We start from the raw sequence: 10,428 nt of genomic DNA, 5'->3' as shown, positions 1-10,428 counted from the left end.
TCCCAGCACTTTGGGAGGCCGAGACGGCCGGATCACGAGGTCAGGAGATCGAGACCATACTGGCTAACCCGGTGAAACCCCGTCTCTACTAAAAAATACAAAAAACTAGCCGGGCGACGTGGCGGGCGCCTGTAGTCCCAGCTACTCGGGAGACTGAGGCAGGAGAATCTCTTGAACCCGGGAGGCAGAGGATGCAGTGAGCCGAGATTACACCATTGCACTCCAGGCTGGCAACAGAGTGAGACTCCATCTCAAAAAAAGGAGAAGTTTATCGGAGGTGTTCTACCAAAATGAGGACGTGAACAGAAAGGAAAGGAAAGGGGAGGGGAGGGGAGGAGGAGAGGAAGGGAAGAAAAGAAGAGGGAAGGAAAGGGAAGGGAAAGAGAAAAGGAAAGAAAGAGAAAGGAAAGAGGAAAGTAAGGAGAAAGAAAAGGAAAGAGAAAAGGACCCAGGACACAGACAATGCAACCCAAGTGAGACCATAGCCAGCTGCTTTCACTGTCCTCTCCACCTAGGGCATCAGCCACTTCCTTTTCAATCACGTCTCTTTAGCCAAAAGGTCAATAGGATGAAGCAGGGAAAGGCTTCTCTTTTTCCCTCCAAACGTTTTATCCTCCTGTACTAACCATGTGGACCCTACCTCAGCAGTTGACTTGTTCCACCATTTTGCTTGGTTCCTGTTGAATGCATCTTGGAATGACTGACACAACCCCCAGGGCCTCTTCACCCATCGGTCTAACTGGTCTTTAACCAACTGGCAATCCCCACTCAACCTCAGTAAGGAGTCATCTCTAATTAACTGAAGTTTCCCAGGAAGATGGACTTTTCCTTCTTATGAAATCCTGTATATTCCTCAAAGACTTTGGAATTTTTATTAAGATTTAAATAGATTATCGGCGGGCGGCGGGCAGCGCAGCGTGCCAGGCTCTTTTGTTCGGCCAAGGGGAGGGCCGTTGCCCGGGCCTGCGGTGCGCCGCTTCAGTGAGGGGCTGCACTGCGGCCACCCGGCTTGCTGCCTTCCTGGGCGCCACTCCCCCAGCCGACCCGACGCGAGGAGCCAGTAGCGCAGCACCGATTCCTCTCCGGCTCCTGGGCGCTGCTCTGAGCAGCGTCACCCTTTATTTACACCAGAAAGCTGGCGGGCACTATAGGGAAAAAACAAAGCAAGAAGAAAGTGGAGGAGGTGCCAGAAGAGGAGGAAGAGGAATACGTGGTGGAAGAAGTTCTCCACCGTCGAGTGGTAAAGGGCCAAGTGGAATACCTCCTAAAGTGGTAGGGTTTCTCAGATGAGGACAACGCATGGGAGCCAGAAGAGAACCTGGATTGCCCCGACCTCATTGCTGAGTTTCTGCGGTCACAGAAAACAGCACATGAGATAGAGAAATCAGAGGGAGGCAAACGCAGAGCTGATTCTGATTCTGAAGATAAGGGAGAGGAGAGCAAACCAAAGAAGAAGAAGAGTCAGAAAAGCCACGAGGCTTTGCTTGAGGAGCCGGAGGGGATTATTGGAGCTACAGACTCCAGTGGAGAGCTCATGTTCCTGATGAAATGGAAAAACTCTGATGAGGCTTCCTGGTCTCTGCCAAGGCAGCCAATGTCAAGTGCCCACAGTTTGTCACATCCTTCTATGAGGAAAGGCCGACGTGGCATTCCTACCCCTCGGAGGATGATGACAAAAAAGATGACAAGAATTAACGCTCCTGAGTACCACCCCTGTCACCTCTGACTGTGGGTTTCAAGTGGGAAGGGAAGGGGTTCTACTTGTCTCGACACCATAGAGGTGGCTTGAGATGTCCTTTGAAGAGCCAGTATAGTTTCTGTGCCCTGCAGCAGCCCAAGTGCTTTAAAGCCTTTTCAAGCTGTATAGTTGACACACCCATCCCAGTGGAGGGGAAAGGGGATAAGTGTTTCAAGGCAACCTTTTCTGCACTTTGCTGAGAAAAGCAAAGGGCCTTCTATGAAGGACAAAACTTGCAGAATTGGGGGTGTGGGAGAGCAAAAAAATACTGTAGATCTTCAAAGAGCATCTCCACAACCCACAGCCTTCTTCCCAATAGTGGTAACTCTGCATTTTTACAGCATAGCATGTGTGCAGTCTTTGGCTATTACTGGTGTATTATTTGGGGGAGGGAGGGATGGGGAGAGGGGAGGGGGGATGGGTAGCACCATTTTGATTGACATTTGGGGCCTGATAGGGAAATGGTGAAGCAATGGAAAAGAACAGACAACTAATGATTTGCTTCTATGTCCAGAATATTTTACCTTAAAAAAAAAAAAAAGTCATTGGCACCATAAATAAGGACTGTGAGAGACTGTTTAAAAGCTGTGAGTGTCTGAAACCTATAAGTCAAGGTGTTCCCTGCCTAAACTTATTGCTGTTCCTGCAAAGGACTAAGTCAGTTCATAAGTTACCAAAGTTGCCATTTTGGAGATGGAAATTGATTTATTGGAGAGTATACAAGTAGATTATTCTGTCTCAGAGGTGCTAACTCCTGACATTAGGAGACCCTTTCTTTTCCAGTAATGAAGCTATAAATATCAGCTTGTTCATCCAAGCCACTGGCTGAGGTGTTAGGAAAGAGGAAGAGGGTGGTAGAGGAGATAAGACAGTAGGGAAGACAAGGACCCATGCTCTTAGTGGGAAAAACTCTTGGAGTCATTCCCTTTTTTGAGCGTTGAACTCTGAAATCATTGTTGGCAGGGTTCAGTCACTGACAGCACAAGTTTCACTGAATTGATCCAAGAGTTTAGTGATTTCAAAAGCCTTGGTCTCAGAAGAAGATAAAACTTTCATATTGGGCAGTGGTTCACTTTAAAACACACACACACACGCACACACACAATTTTTTTAAGAAATCCTAAGAAGTAACTGATACCCAAAATGCTCTGTCTTGAGTCCTGAGATCCATCAGTTCTTTTTTTTTTTTTGGAGACGGAGTCTTGCTCTGTCACCCAGGCTGGAGTGCAGTGGCCGGATCTCAGCTCACTGCAAGCTCCGCCTCCCGGGTTTACGCCATTCTCCTGCCTCAGCCTCCCGAGTAGCTGGGACTACAGGCGCCCGCCACGTCGCCCGGCTAGTTTTTTGTATTTTTTAGTAGAGACGGGGTTTCACCGGGTTAGCCAGGATGGTCTCGATCTCCTGACCTCGTGATCCGCCCGTCTCGGCCTCCCAAAGTGCTGGGATTACAGGCTTGAGCCACCGCGCCCAGCCAGATCCATCAGTTCTTGATATTATCTAGACTTGCATCTAGAGCTACATTGTAAAATCCTTTTAGGCATGTGTTAGATTTCTGTGTAAACTTTGTTTAAATGTAAACTTCATACTACACTGTCAGTTTTTGTCTTAATAAAACTATGCATATATATTAAAAAGATTTAAATAGATTATCAATTGTCACTTGACACCAGAATTTCAGCTACATTTCCCTGTTTCATTTCTTTATATTGCAATGTAATGTCCAGGAGGCAGGGATCCATCTGTATCTTCAATGCCCTATCTTTTAACTTGACTCTGTTAAAATCACCAATTGGCTTTGGGTAATAACCAATTTCCTTCACTTCATCAGAGATGCCTCAAAGAATATACTGAATTATGTTTTTTTGTTGTTTTGTTTTGTTTTGTTTGAGACAGAGTCTCGCTCTGTCACCCAGGCTGGAGTGCAGTGGTGCGATCTTGGCTCACTGCAACCTCCACCTCCTGGGTTTAAGTGATTCTCCTGCTTCAGCCTCTCGAGTAACTGGGACTACAGGTGCGTGCCACCACACCTGGCTAATTTTTTATTTTTTTGTAGAGACGGGGTTTCATCATATTAGCCAGGATGGTCTCGATCTCCTGAGCTCATGATCCGCCCACCTCAGCCTCCCAAAGTGCTGAGATTACAGGTGCGAGCCGAATCATGTTTTTTTGTTGTTCATTAAATTAACTCTAATAAGGCCCTTGATGGGGGGAAAAAAAGTTAAGTAGGCTTCAAGACTTACTCAAAGCACACCCACTTCCTTTTATGTTCTTTTCAGTATTTGGCTTGTAGACACTAGTGTAAACACTGGAATAAATCCTGTAACGGTGTTTTATTCTCTGAGATGTAACTGCTTTCCTGGATCCTGCTGTGACTTGGTTTTGAGACTTAGGCAATTGGTGTAAATAAATCCAGCACTATGCACTTAATTAGAAGCTTCCACTGGATTCATTAAGATGTAGACACACAGTTTAAACAAAGAGATTAAAGAGCAATTGAAATGATTATAAGAGCACAGAAACAACTTCACAAACCAGGGAGAATTTTTCTAAATGTGCAATTGCATTTTCAACACAATTAGGTGCCTAACTGTGCACTATCCTTAGTTAATACATTTTAACATATAAAACACTAGATTAAAAACAATTTTAGTTTTTTTTAAAAAGACAGATTTTTTTAAAAACTACCTTTGAAGATTTGAAATCTAAAAAAATATATAAAAGTTCTTTCTTCCTCTTCATCCATTACGTTACCAACGTTTTAAATGGTTCAAATTCACACAAGTATAATCTCAGTCTTTATAAAAAATGTAAAATTTTTCTAAAAAATTTGTAAGGAGTCATGTGAATGATATATACCTTACATTCTCAGATGCCAGGCACACATTTTACATCATTGCATAATTAGGACTTAGTTTTTTTTTTAATCATAATTAAAGAAGAAGGACCAAGCACAGTGGCACACTTTGGGAGGCCGAGACAGGTGGATTGCTTGAGCTCAGAAATTCAAGACCAGCCTGGGCAACATGGCGAAACCCCGTCTCTACAAAAAATACAAATAATTAGTTGGGTGTGGTGGCACATGCCTATCATCCTAGCTACTCAGGAGGCTGAGGCAGGAGGATCACTTGAGCCTGGGAAGTAGAGGTTGCAGTGAGCCAAGATCATGCCACTGCACTCCAGCTTGGGCTACAGAGCGAGACCCTGCCTCAAAAAAAAAAAAAAAGATTTGAAATAACCCTATGTTAAAATGTGCATCTCTTTTTTTTTCTTTTTCTTTTTTTGAGACAGAGTCTCACTCTGTCACCCAGGCTGGAGTGCAGTGGCACGATCTCTGCTCACTGGAACCTCCACCTTTTCTTTCACCATGTTGGCCAGGCTGGTCTCAAACTCCTGACCTCAGGTGATCCACCTGCCTCAGCCTCCCAAAGTGCTGGGATTACAGGTGTGAGCCACTGCACCCGGCCAAGATGAATAACTCTTAAATATTGAACTTGAATTAGGAAACAACTTCTTGTCTTTCCCCCTCCTCTTCCTCCACCTCTTCCTTCCTCTTCCTCCTCCTCTTCTTCTTGGAGGTATGCATTAGGAGATCTGAAGCTATTTTCTGTATGTTCTAGGATTCAACAAACAGATTTATTATGAATAATGGGAGATAGGTTTCTCACAGTCGTGGAAGGGAGTTATAAATCTAGAAAGGGAGGATGATATATGAGCCCTGTAGTGTTGGATTGGAATTGAAGCTATCATGAAGACTGCAGAATAGAGGTACAGAAATATACATCTGTGTGTGCAGGTATGTAGGTACACGTGTGTGTAAGTCTATCTGTGTGTGTGTAGATATATATACCTATTAATAGTTCCTAAGCTCTCTCCATTGAGAAGGCCTAGAAGTAGGCACACCACAGAAGCAGTGAACACACCCAGCACCCGGATCTGGTTTCTAATTACCATGAAAGGAACCACAGTTTTTTGAAGAAATGGCAGATACCACAGCTGACACAAGGAGAGTACCAAAAGAATCTGAAATGTCTCCTTGTGCTAGAAAGCAAGGAAGTACACAAAGAATGAAAGAGACAGGTCAAGAGGACAAGGGAGCCAGCCTGAAAGGGCTCCCACTGGCAAATTTTAGAACAATTTGAGCAACAAAATAAATAGTAATAATTAAGCATTATAATCTTTTGAGCAAAATAAGAACTCATAGGTCAATATGGATTTATTTATTTATAAATAAACAAGCAAACAGATGAGGTAAAGAAAAAGCTCTTCTTACAGCAGAAAGCAGCTAATGTATGTAGAAGGATGCCAGAATTAGAAAATCACCAAGCATGGTGGCACATGCCTATAGTCCCAGCTCCTTGGGAGGCTGAGGTCAGGAGATGCCTCGAGCCCTGGAGGTTGAGGCTACGGTAAGCCATGATTGTGCAATGCACTGCAGCCTGGGTGACAGAGCAAGACTCTATCCCAAAATGAAATAAAATAAAAGACTATGGGCTGAACTTGGTGGCTCACATCTGTTATCCCAGCACTTTGAGAGACCAAGGCGGGAGGATCCCTTGAGCCCAGGAGTTGGAGACCAGCCTAGGCAACATAGGGAGACGCCATCTCAAATAATTTACTGACATTAGTAAATAAATGAACAGGGTAGTTTCAGACTGTGATAAATACTAAGCAAATCAGGGTAATGTGACTCAGAGTTGGGATTAAGGTGAGGAAAGCCTGGCCATTAGGGTGGAGAATTTAAAGAGTCAAGACTGAGGGGTATCAATCCTGCTCTTGCAAGATTCTAAGAAGCAGAACCTCCTTAAATTTTGCACCAATTGATGACACCAGAGAGTGACTGAAGGTGAACAGGATTCCACTGAATTTAAGTTGTAATTGAAACTAAAAAGTCGAGGTTGAAAAGCCTTGAGGTGTTCTGAAGCCGTTGTAATTTGCACGTAGCCCACATGCCAAAGGAAGTACTATAGCTACCGGCTGTCTTCATCACAGAGCTCTCAGTGGACAATGTCACTCTTCTATTTATTTTTTCCTTCTTTCTTTTCCTTCTTTCTTTCTTTCTTTTCTCTCTCTCTCTCTCTCTTTGAGACAGGGTCTCTGTCATCCGTGCTGGACTGCAGTGGTGTGATCTAGGCTCAACACAGCCTCGACCTCCAGGAGTCATGCCATCCTCCCTCCCCAGCCTCGTATAAGCACAAGCCACCGCACTCAGCCCACATTCACCCTTCTAAAATGAAATATTTGGTATGGCTTTCTGCAATGGGATAATGAAATGTCTGTAGCCTCCTCTTCTCAATAGACAATAAAGGCGTCTAACCAAGTATTTCAGACTAGTTCCCCCACCCCACACCCCACATGCTAAAGGCTGAAGATGTTAGCAGGCAAAGGCATTTATTCATGTGGCCTAAGCTGCTCACATTTCCACATTTCATCAATATCTTTGTTCTATTAAATATGTCCATGTAATATTAACAGAAGTCTAGCAAGATGTAAAAACATATTTTATCTGGCATTCCTGATTAACAGAACATCTGGTGCTATTAGTGTAAAAATAAATGTAAAAATGTAATAAACATAAAAACTAAATATAATGGTTCAGAAGTCAACACTGCAAAAATACGATAAACTACAGGTTGGTCATTTACATATCAATACTTGGAAACCACAGATACTTAAATACTTACAGTTAGAAATTATTTATCTACAATTTAAAAATTATAGTTAGCACAAAAAGCAACCTGGCTTTAACAGTTTTAAGTAGCAATGTGTTCAAGCTATACCAGACAGTAAACAACAACAGAGACCATTCAAATTGAATGGGTAAATGAATTAAGTGGACTGTAGATCTAAAGATATTGAAATATCTATTGATATGGGAGAGGGGAAATTCAGAAAGCAGTGACATTCATTAAGCAATAATTAATTCTGACTTATATAGAGACAGCAGTAAATGTGAGAAAGAAGCAGGCTGGGCACCATGGCTCATACCTGTAATCCCAGCACTCTGGGAGGCCAGGTGTGAAGATTACTTGAAGTTAGAAGCTCAAGACCAGCCTGGGCAACATAGGGAGGCCACGTCGCTACAAAAAATACAAAAATTAGCTGGGCATGTGGTGCACGCCTGTAGTCCCAGCTACTTTGGAGGCTGAGGCAGGAGGATCACTTGAGCCCAGGAGTTGGAGGCTGCAGTGAGCCATTATTGCACCATTGCACTCCAGCCTGGGTGACAGAGTGGAAGCACCAACTCAAACAAACAAACACAAAACCAGCAAACACTAAGAATGCCAGCACATAAGCTTCCAGTTGAGAAAGAATGTTTCTAGAGTGCTCTAGCAGAAAGAATAAGCACCCACTGGAGCCAACAAGGGCTGGAATTGAATCCTGGCTCTACACTGACTAGGTTGGGCAGGTACCTTAACCACACTACCTTTTCTGCTTGGAAAACTGCTCTGCCTTCTGCCCCCGAGACGAGGAATGAAGAGACCAGGGGCCTATTGTTCAGGTTAGTATCGCTGTGTAACAAATCACTCTAAAACTTAGTGATTTAAAACAACCATTTTATTTTGATCACGATTTTACGGGTCAGGAATTCAAGAGCTCAGCTGGACTATCCTCACCTGGGGCCTTTCATGCTGTTGTATGAAATCTGCAACCATTGCCGGCTGGATCTGCAACTGCAACGCAAGCTCAGTGGGGCTGGATGTCCAGATGGCACACTCACATGGCTGGTAATTGATGATGCTGGTGGTCGGCTGGGAACTCAGCTCAGCTGTCAACCAGAACGCCTGGCGGTCTCAGGCAGCTGGCTTCCCATAGAGAGCCAGATCTAAACTGCATGACATACTCTAATCTAGCCTCAGACATGGCACAGTGTCAGTTTTGTCATATTCTGTTAGCGATTCTATTAGTGATTAGCCCCAATTCAAGGGGAGGGACACACAGACCCCACCACTCAATAAGTGGAAGGAAGGTCTGAAAATGTGCAGAGCTAGGCCGGGCACAGTGGCTCACACCTGTAATCCCAGCACCTTGGGAGGCTGAGGTGGGCGGATCACAAGGTCAGGAGATCGAGACCATCCTAGCTAACACGGTGAAACCTCCTCTCTACCAAAAATACAAAAAATAAAAAGTAGCCAGGCGTGGTGGCGGGCACCTGTAATCACAGCTACCTGTGAGGCTGAGGCAGGAGAATGGCGTGAACCCGGGAGGCGGAGCTTGCAGTGAGCTAAGATCGGGCCACTGTACTCCAGCCTGGGCAACGGAGCCAGACTCCGTCTCAAAATAAATAAATAAATAAGAAAATGTGCAGAGCTGGGGTGTGGTGGCTCATGCCTGTAATCCCAACACTTTCGGAGGCTGAGGCAGTAGAATAGCTGAGGCCAGGCATTTGACACCAGCCTGATCAACACAGTGAGACCCTGTCTCCACAAATTTTTTTTTTTTTTAAAGCTGAGTGTGGTGGTATATCCCTCTAGTCTCAACTAAACAGGAGGCTGATGCAGGAGGATCACTTGAGTGCAGGAATTTGAGGCTGCAGTGAGCTATAATCATGCCACTGCATTCCAGCTTGTGTGACAGAGCAAAACCCTGTCTCAAGAAATAAAAAATAGACATTTGCAGAAATATTTTAAAACCAGCACACCACACATACAAACGTAAGCTGCAAAGTGGAGTTGTCTTAAAGAAGGCTTAATGATGATCAGACCCCCCAGAACTGGAGTTTGATGTTTTAGAAAGACAAAAAAAATCTCATCACATCCCTCATGTATTTATCCCTTATAATCTCTCCTAAACCTCCCTTTAAATGCTCCTTTCAGCCTTTGGAGATTGTGACGATAGCTTGGCAGGTGTAATGGGATGGGTAGGAATGATCACGGTAGGGGAACAGCCATTCAAAACTTTCACTACAGGCTCACTCCCTAAGCAAATCCACATAATTTCCTTTTCATTTATGCATAGAGCACCTAAATTATACATATACAAGCATCATTATGTATTAAGTGCCTACTACGTGCCTGACACTGTGCTCATGTTGTTGGATGCACAAATTCCCTGTTCTTATAGAAGTTGGAGGGAGGGTAACACAAAGAACTGTGTGACTTGACAGGAGTCAGCAGGGAGACTAGTGGGACATGCCAGGGAGAGAATGATGGACATTTTAGAACTGGAACTTCTACTATGAATGGGAGGGGAGCTGTGAGGTTTATTTTTTGGTACAGGAATGGCATGATTTGAATCATGTTTTGATAGCGGCATTGAGAACAAGCCGATAGTGACAGGGGCAGGAACAAGGAGAGTGGTTAGGGGGTGTGATGGTTAAATTTTTTTTTTTTTTTTTTAGGCAGTCTTGCTCTGTCGCTCAGGCTAGAGTGCAATGGCGCAGTCTCGGCTCACTATAACCTCCACCTCCCAGGTTCAAGCGATTCTCCTGCCTCAGCCTCCCAAGTAGCTGGGATTACAGGTGTGTACCACCACATCCAGCTAATTTTTGTATTTTTAGTAGAGACGAGGTTTCACCATGTTGGCCTGGCCGGTCTCAAACTCCTGACCTCGTGATCCACCCACCTCAGCCTCCCAAAGTGCTGGGATTACAGGCATAAGCCACCGCGCCCGGCTGATGGTTAATACTGAGTGTCAACATCATTGAGAGATGCAAAGTACTGTTCCTGGGTGTGTCTATGAGGGTGTTACCA

At 44.4% G+C, this 10,428-nt stretch overlaps 1 pseudogene; it reads left to right on the top strand.

The window, feature by feature from the left end:
* Positions 1 to 2,137, top strand: part of LOC105550187 — a 27,929-nt pseudogene extending 25,792 nt beyond the window's left edge.
* Positions 2,138 to 10,428: the final 8,291 nt, after the last annotated feature.

Source organism: Mandrillus leucophaeus, unplaced genomic scaffold, assembly GCF_000951045.1.
Source record: "Mandrillus leucophaeus isolate KB7577 unplaced genomic scaffold, Mleu.le_1.0 Scaffold469, whole genome shotgun sequence".
Taxonomy (NCBI): Eukaryota; Metazoa; Chordata; class Mammalia; order Primates; family Cercopithecidae; genus Mandrillus; species Mandrillus leucophaeus.
Note: the sequence above shows the minus strand (reverse complement) of the source record. Positions and strands in the feature narration are given on the sequence as shown.